Source organism: Phragmites australis, chromosome 2 (assembly GCF_958298935.1).
Source record: "Phragmites australis chromosome 2, lpPhrAust1.1, whole genome shotgun sequence".
In the NCBI taxonomy this organism is placed as follows: domain Eukaryota; kingdom Viridiplantae; phylum Streptophyta; class Magnoliopsida; order Poales; family Poaceae; genus Phragmites; species Phragmites australis.
The window spans coordinates 28364727-28373542 of record NC_084922.1 but is presented as its reverse complement, the minus strand read 5'-3'; positions in this window follow the sequence as shown (position 1 = coordinate 28373542).

The following is an 8816-nucleotide window of genomic DNA, read 5'->3' as shown; positions in this document are numbered from 1 at the left end:
TGTGAACGATGAAATATTTCACCATTCGACTTCTACCGAGGATCTAAGCACTTCCTAAGCATCACGAATAACATTTTAAGTGAGACAACATCATATTGAACCTAGGCTACAAGGATGTGGATTAACAATTATTTAAGATAGGAGAATTAGTGTATCAACATAGGTTCTACCCATCATAAACTCGACATCAACTCGAACTCATGCGTAACATACATAAAACGTAATTTACCACATATGACGTATATGATACAAATTAATAGGAGAAGTATGCTTAGATGCTTTCCTTGCAGCTCAGGTGTTCACCTTATGCTACCCGCGCAACACTCGCAAAACTCCTGCAGATTGGCATTGCCTTCAACCACGGTCGTGACATGCTCCGATTTTTCATTCAGTAAAGAAGAACTGGTGCAATGATGAGCATGAATGAAATGCACAATATATGCTACAATATGCATAACAACAAGCTAAATGTGTAAGACATACGAAGAAATAACAAAACTTGCGATCTAAACAACACAAAAAAGTAACAGGAGGCCGGAGACTTTGGGTTAGACTCAGAGTATCCGGGTTTTGGAACCTCTGGGTGATGGCTCCGAGTGGGGGCTCTCGGTTAGCCATTTTTGGAATAAACTAGAACCTCCAAGTGAGTCTAGATACTCCAAATTGGGCTAGACACTCTGGGTGAGGCTCCGAGTGGGGCTCTCAGCTATTTACCCGAACCCTCTGGGTCGAGTCTGGATACTCCAGGTTGGGCCAGACACTCTGGGTTGATCCGGACTATCCGGGTTCTGGCTGAATTGAGTTCTAAAATATTTTCCTTGGCCGATTCAACTCGCATGCTAAATCTATTGCACACAAATATGGATATAGACTATACAAAGGGTTCTAGACTCGAATTGCACTCTAAATCACCATAGTTCCCGAGGACAATTCAATGGGGTTTTTCCAGGTTTACCTGGAGTATCCGGGTCAATCTGGATTATTCAGGTTGTCCAGAGAGGCTGCTTCAAGGGGAAAATCTCGGCTGATTTGATTTGTGAGCTTCTCCAAACCAAAAGAAAACATGTTTGAGAGAGTTTATAGAGTCTAGAACTCAATCACCAACCTAGCAACACAATTCTAACTCAAAACTCACACAAATCCTCATTTTAGCTCCAAAGCTCAAGAACTGAAGAACTTTGCAACCGAAGCTTCAAACTCAGGATTCATCCAACCAAAACGTGCATCTATGTCATGGGAGCCTAGGAGACTCACCCAAAATGCTTTGCCCAGCTTGGGGACCGTTGGTTGAAGGAGGAAAAGCTCGAAAAGAGTAAGAACGCTAGTGCTCCTTGTGCTTCAACCAAGAACACTAAAAGACATCAAAACCGGCTCGAATTCTTCGGGAAAATGAAAATGAATTGGATGGATGGATAGATCATGAGCTCGTGATCGCGTGAGTACTACATGCATTCCTTGATTCCTTCTCTTGAAGTGAGATTTTGGGGGAGAATGAGAGAGGGAGCTTGAGAGAGTGGGGGAGAGAGAGAGAGAGCTCCTTGCTCTTGTGGCGGGTGGGGAGCACGGGAGTGAGAGAGAGCATGAGGAGAGTGAGGGAGTGGTTGGGCTGCTACCTATAGAGAGGGAGAGATGGGTGGTGGGGCCACATGTGAGGCCCACATGTTAGAGAAAATGGTCCATTTTAACTGTAAGTTCCATTCTTTTTTCTCCCGAAATTCTTTCTCTCGTTCGATTGACTTTAAACGAATTGCACTAGCGTTCTAAAATAAATTGCCTTAAAACTAATCATGACGCATAATTAGACTTAATCATATGATTATGAATTTGGGACGTGGCAATATACCAAATGCATACTTAACAACTCCGGATGTTACAGAACTGAATTTGCGGTACTTGATACTCCCGAAATCTAGAAGGCGTATACTAGAAAGGCCTCAATTTCTTACCCAACTTGAGAAGATCAGTATCTATAACAGATTTATCTATTTGGATGACAAGGACTCCCTATCAATTATGGATGGATAGGAGGAGGTATATAAGGCATGGACCTAGATCCCTCAGAGAGGCTCTTTTTTTGGGCACTTGAGACAAGCATTAAGACCTTGATATAGGAGGAACTCGGCGATTTTAGCCCTAAGTTAGATTAGCTCCGATATACTCCTTGTAATAGGTTAGCATGTACTCAGGTGAATATATATACATAATCATCAACACATGATGTAGGGTATTACTCTAACTAGAGACCTGAACCTGTATACATCGTGTGTGTCTCGCTTCATATTCAATCTTTGATCCATGAAGGTAACCTGTTATTTTATAGATATATTGTCAAAAACAGATCCTTGACAGTTTTCTGCAAATTCTAGCATGGCTTCCATGGCAAACTATTGATTCAAAACGCTGCAAGGTTTTGTATTGGTGTGGTTCACTTATTCTTTCAGGTCGTGTGATAAACACAACTACAAAAAGAACTGTGAAATCTAGATTTGCTATAACCATGCCGCGATTGGGTGCAATCGTAACCTTCGGTTAGAGAAATTTTTATTTGTATACTTTTTAAATTAAAAACTCATAAATATATATATCCGTTTTAAAATATTGTAAATATAGACTCAGATGGTTCGTTGGAAGGGCAATAAGCTACCGTAACATGTCGTCCTCCCAACGGGCGACATGTTATGGTATAAAGTGGTGTGCATCAACCTCTCACAAGTTACTATACTTAGTTGTTTGTTTTCACCGCGCACAAGGAGAGAGAGGGAGAGGAGAGTAACGAAGCCTTACCGAAATCTATTTTTAGTTAAGGTAAATATTCTTATCTTAATAATTGTTTAACAAACCAAATATATTACCATCATATCTAGTTTTGAACATAGGTTATGTATTAAATCTAGGATTTAGTAATATTAGATATAGGTTTTTAGTATAGATTTTTTAAGTAATAAAGAGCAACAGTTAGATTTAGTTTTTTAATGGATAGTTGTAACTATTGGACGTAGTTTTTTATATAGTTATAAGTGTTGGATTTAGTTTTTTAGATAGATGTACTTGTTTGACATAGGTATTATTAGGGATAGGTGTAACTGTTGGACTTAATTTTTTAAGGATAGTTGTAATTGTTTGATGTATGTTATTTAGGGATAATTATAACTATTGGACCTAGTTTTTTAGGCATAGTTGTACTTGTTTGACATAGGTATAGAGATAATTATAACTATTAGATATAGTTTTCTTAAGTATAGTTGTAATTGTTTGACATTGGTTTTTTTAAGACAACTCTAACTGTTGGACCTAGTTATTTAGAGATAGTTGTAACTGTTTGACTTAGATTTTCTAGAGATAGTTTTACTAATATTCGATATTATTTTTTACAGCAACAATCGTGGGCAGGTATGACTATGGTCGTTAAAGCCGCTGAGCTCCCAATACTTTGATCGCAGTTCCGAATAAGCTCATGAGGTTGGACGAGCGTTAAATCTCATGTTTGCAATTCATTCCCTTCATGCACTTCTGGTGTTCTTGAGGTACTCTGACTTAAATTATATTTTATTTAAAGATTGCGTGGGGGTGGGGTTTTCCCACTCTGCAGGCTTGTCAAGGCGGACATAAGGATTAGGCGAGTAGAGTCAGCGCGATGGTTCAGTTTTGACCACATCCTGCTCGTTGTGCTGGTAGACAAGTGGAGGTCAGAAACACACGTTCCATCTTCCGTGCGAGGAGATGACACCTACATTTGAGCTCGACCCGCTCACGTACTCAGCGGACTATGTTAGAGCACAGGAACATAGGGTGTTGTGACCTTTTGAGCATATGGGGATCGTCCCCAAATGGGAACATATTTAGGGAGTAGTTTATGGACTATGTTGTGTGTGTCATATATTATGAACATGTTTGTCGAGGGTTAATTCCCGATAATGATTCTGGGGTGTACCTAGCGACGGGTGTGTGATATGCGTTCTGGCTGTGTATGCTACTTAAGAACACAAGAGATTATCCAGATTCAGGTCCCCCATAAGGTAATAGCCCTACATCCTATGTCTTCCTCTCATGGATTATGTTTTTGTGTTACAAAGATCTCTCTCCACCTCTAAGCCGGACTCCCCTCCCTTTATATTCCAGAGGGATAGGAGTCTTACATGTGGGCCTAACAAAAAGGCTCATGCCTGCCTAGAAGGTCAACATAGGCTATCATTATAGGGTACGCATGTGTTGTGCCTGCCCTGGAGCACTGCGATGCCCACCCCATCCGTTGGCCACATCCCTGCTTACCACTCCCGGGTCGCCTGTCCTGCCCTGTCCCATCGCCGATTTCTCACGTGGCCTGCCATGCTCCTTGTTGCGTATGTGAGCCCATCCCGCAGCAATTAATGTTGCGGGTCAGGACACGGAAGCTTTGCGCCAGCCTCGGTCGCTTCAGCTGAAGTGGAGCGTATGGGGAAGGTAAATGGCACGAGTAACGGTATTAATTGAGAGTCGACCTATTAGACGAGTACTTGTCCACGACCAATAGAGGCTGGTCGCGGGAATTCCAGTGAAGGCCAGGGACATGGTCGTGCGGTGGGCTCAGATTAGAGAAAGAAAACCGGTCCTGCAAAAATCGGCAGTTGTAGTCCATCCTAGCAGGGGGACCCCATATTCTTTACATCGATAGTTGCCCACAAGCTTCATCATGAATACGGTGATCTGAGCCGATCCTTATATGGACGTGGTTGGGACCGGCCGTTGAAAGGATCAGTGACGTCCTAAGAGGGGGTGGGTGAATTAGGACACTTAAAATATATTCGGCTCCAAAAACTACACAAGATAAACCTATATCAATTTATATCTAGATGTGCTCTAGGTTTATCTAGTGTGTCTATTCTACCGATCAAAGCACTTGCAACTAATTTAAGAAGTTAAATTGCAAGAATGTAGATGTGAAAACGTAAATAAGGTAGAGCAAACTTGGCATAAGGGATTTTTATCCCGTGATATCGATGGCATGAATGCTACCCCTAGTTCACGTTGGAGCTTCACAAAGGATATTCTCCCAGTCACAGCTCTTGAGTCACCAAGTAACAAAGACAAGGCCTCCACCCAGATGAGCCACCAAACCACCAAGGCAAGGTCTCATTACTAGCCTCTCATCTGGTTCCTTGCAGTCGTGATCACTTCAGAGCTTGAGCCACCAAGACAATGGTCTTCACGTCCCCGTACACGCTTCTCATCACCAGTCCACACCAAGTCGGAGGGTCAACAAGTTTGTCGGTGAGTCACCAAGACTCCAATGTGTCGGTGTACTAATAGGTCAAGCTTGGATCACTCCTTGATCCACTCTCTAGGCAGCAATCACCTAGCAACACTCTCTCTAGACCTATAAGCACTAATCACTCACTAATCTTGTGCTTAATCGCCTTGGATGATCACTTTAAGCACCTTGGTGGCTTAGATATCTTCTCAGGTATAAATGAACTTCTCAAGACTCCAGCAGCATACCACACATTCAAATGACTGAGTGGAGGGGTATTTATAGCCTCAAACCTACGCACTAGTCATTAACCCAACGGCTCAAAAAAGTTATTAACACCGGATGATCCGGTGAGAATAATAGTACTAACACCGGATCATTCGGTGAGTACACTATCACAAAATAGTCGTTGGAACCCCAATCAAGCCTCTGTGAACACTAGACATTCCAGTGTATACTTCATCTCCATCACCGGACTATCCGGTGAGTTATCCTGAGCCATCCGAACCTTTCCTTCTTCTCTGTGTAAATTGCTCCGGTGAAAGCATCTATCCAGACTATCTGATGCCTTGAACTTCGTTCTGTCTCTTTGCACTGTTTATTGTCTGATGTATTTTCTAGTGTAGCCTTGCTTCATCATCAAATCTTTTGACGCGTTGATCTTCGATCTTCCGCGGCTACAACCTTCTTTGGTGGAAATGCTTCAGTGTGTACCTTCCTCTGATCACCAGACTTTCTGGTGGGTTGTTCCATTCTGCCTTCTAGACAGAAACACTCTGGTGTTGCCATGCTTTGATCACCGGACAATCCGATGAGGCTTAGCCTTCATTCTTCAACACGACATCCTTCTCTGGAAGAATTGCTCCGGTGAGCAAACTTGCTAATCATCGGACTTTTCAGTGAGGTCTTCAGACCTCTCTCCTTCTTTGTCAAATATGCTCCGATGAGCTCAACATCCACAGCATCGGACCATCCAATGAGAAAAATCTTCCCGAGACTTCTTCAATTTGACCAAACTTTGTCCCAACTGTGGTGGCTTCTTCATGTATTGCATGCATGAGACCTACTAACATATATTCTTAACAAACATGTTAGTCCCATTGACTATGTTGTCATTAATCACCAAAATCACAATCAGAACCTAATAAGGCCATTTTCGCTACAATCTCCCCCGATTTGGTGATTGATGACAACATAATCATAGCAAGTGGCAGACGATAAATGATACCATTGACAAGATCATAAAAGAGCATAAAGTCTTACCACATTACTTGGATACATGTTCTTACCACTTAGTCCCTTTCTGTTGTGGCTCCCCCTTTCTCTATCGCCACTATCTCTCTTGATCAACCCATGCAAAAGCTTCTTCTTCTTCTCTCCTCCAAAATGTTCATCTTGCAACTTTCATCTTGCTTTGGTCATCAAAATTCTTCCCCTTTATCAATAATCTCCCAAAAAGGCTATATGCATGTGTTGAACTCAAAGGGAAAAACATTAGAGCACATGTGAGACTGCTTCACAAATCATGATTCAATTAAAAGGATACCAATTGTATAGATATCACTATAAATGAAAGATACCAATTGTAGGCTATGAAAGCACATAGATCATAATTTATGAAACTCACATAATATAGTCTAAATTTCCCATATATGTGTGCATACATACGATGAGAAAGAAACATATGCACAACTAGACAATATGTCAAGATAGGAAGTTTAAGCTATATTATGCATGAAGGTAGCTTAGATGAATAAAAGATTTGACAAAGATACCAATTGAAGTATTTAAGCATTGCATACCTCCGGGGATATATTGATTGCTCCATAAGACTACAATTGATAAAACTTGCAATACATGTTAGTCTCAAAATCACAACCTATAGGATATACTCCTCCTAAAAGTGTGCATACAAGTGTTGAATACGTGTAAGATATATGCACTTGTTATTGATAACAATGAAGATTTATCCTATAGATTGGATCATGGCACATGAAAGATACCAATTGTAAAAACTAGTGCCAAGAACTGAACCTACAACTAATAAACCATGTAGGTTGCTCATGGGTTAGAGATAAACACAAGCAACCTACTATATGAAAACCTACACTAGGCATTGCAATAAATTAAAATAAGCATATGCAATCCTAGATGAGGCAAATAAGCTAGAAGAAAAAAAAAACATGAATATAAGTCTAGCTACCATTTGCCTCTTTTACCTTTGGATGGAGATTTGAGTATACTATGATCACGATTTTTATCAAAACGCCCAAATTTGTATACTTAACTTCTTTGCTTGAACATTCGCTTCATCTTATGAGCCAAGTCTCCAAATCCTCATAGCCGCATCGGGCTTCAAGTCTTCTTTGGAACCAAAACCGATTGAGATCTCTTAATATTGGTGATAACTTCCTTAGACACCCAAATGGTTAATTCCACCTCCAATCCTTTATCCCAACTATGTGTGCAATCACCTTGCTATTGTCCTTCTTCTTAAGCTTGTAGTGATTGCTCTTGGTTTTGATCTTGTAGTTGGGCTTGGTGTACAGGTTGGAGGTCTTGTTAGAGAGGTTCGCTATCTTTTTCTTCTCCTTGTCTCCTTCTTCACTTGTTTATATTAGAAGAACTTGTGGTCATCTTGATGGTATTTGAAACATGTCACGGTTGGCCCCTCCGTAAACTTCTTTACCATGAAAGCATGATTATCTTAAGAATGTTGGTCATGTTCTTTGCCCTTTAAACTTGTCAAGTACTTCTTGAGCTTCTCCACTTCTTGCTTAAGCTCATCATTCTCTTGTAAAATGAGGTTGTTAGATGATATTATAATAATATTCTCAACACAAATCTCATTACAAAAAGGTGAGCTAGATAAAGTAATTAAATCATCACAAGAAGTAGAAGCATATACCTTAAGATTAAAATTAAATAGAGAGATAGATTGCTTCAAAAGGACCTTAGTTTGATATTAAATACACTAAAGTTTAACCTTAAGCTCATCATGCTCCTTGTTTAGCAAATTGAATTTGCTCAATAAATATTTATAATTAGAAATAAAGGTAGCATGAATTTCTTAAGCTCTTTTGATTATTTTTTAAGGGCCCTTTGTTGCTCATTGATCAAATGAAGGAGTTCATCATAGGAAAGAGAATCATCATCGGATTCATCATCACTTACATTGCTATCCATACCTTTGGTTATAAGGCACTTGTGAAATGGCTTACGAGACGACTTGTATGATGACGACCTTGAGGAAGAGCTTTTCTTGGAGGGGAGGATGGTGAAGCTTTCATCATTTGATCTTTACTCTTCATCCTCGCTCACCCATCTTCCTATGCTTGTGAATGCCTTGGCTCTTTCCCCTTGTTTCCCTCTTGTTCTTGGTCTTCTTCTCCTTCTTGATATGATCAATTGTGTTGATCAAATCTTCAATGGAGATAGGATGATCAACGGTAGCATTGATCATCTTCATATTCTTCTCTAACTTTGAGAAGAGTTTGACCATCTTAGGATCAACTTATTCATTACTTTGTGTTCTTTGATCATCCTTTTTATAGCTCTCTTCATCTTGATCACCATCATCTTCGCTTGA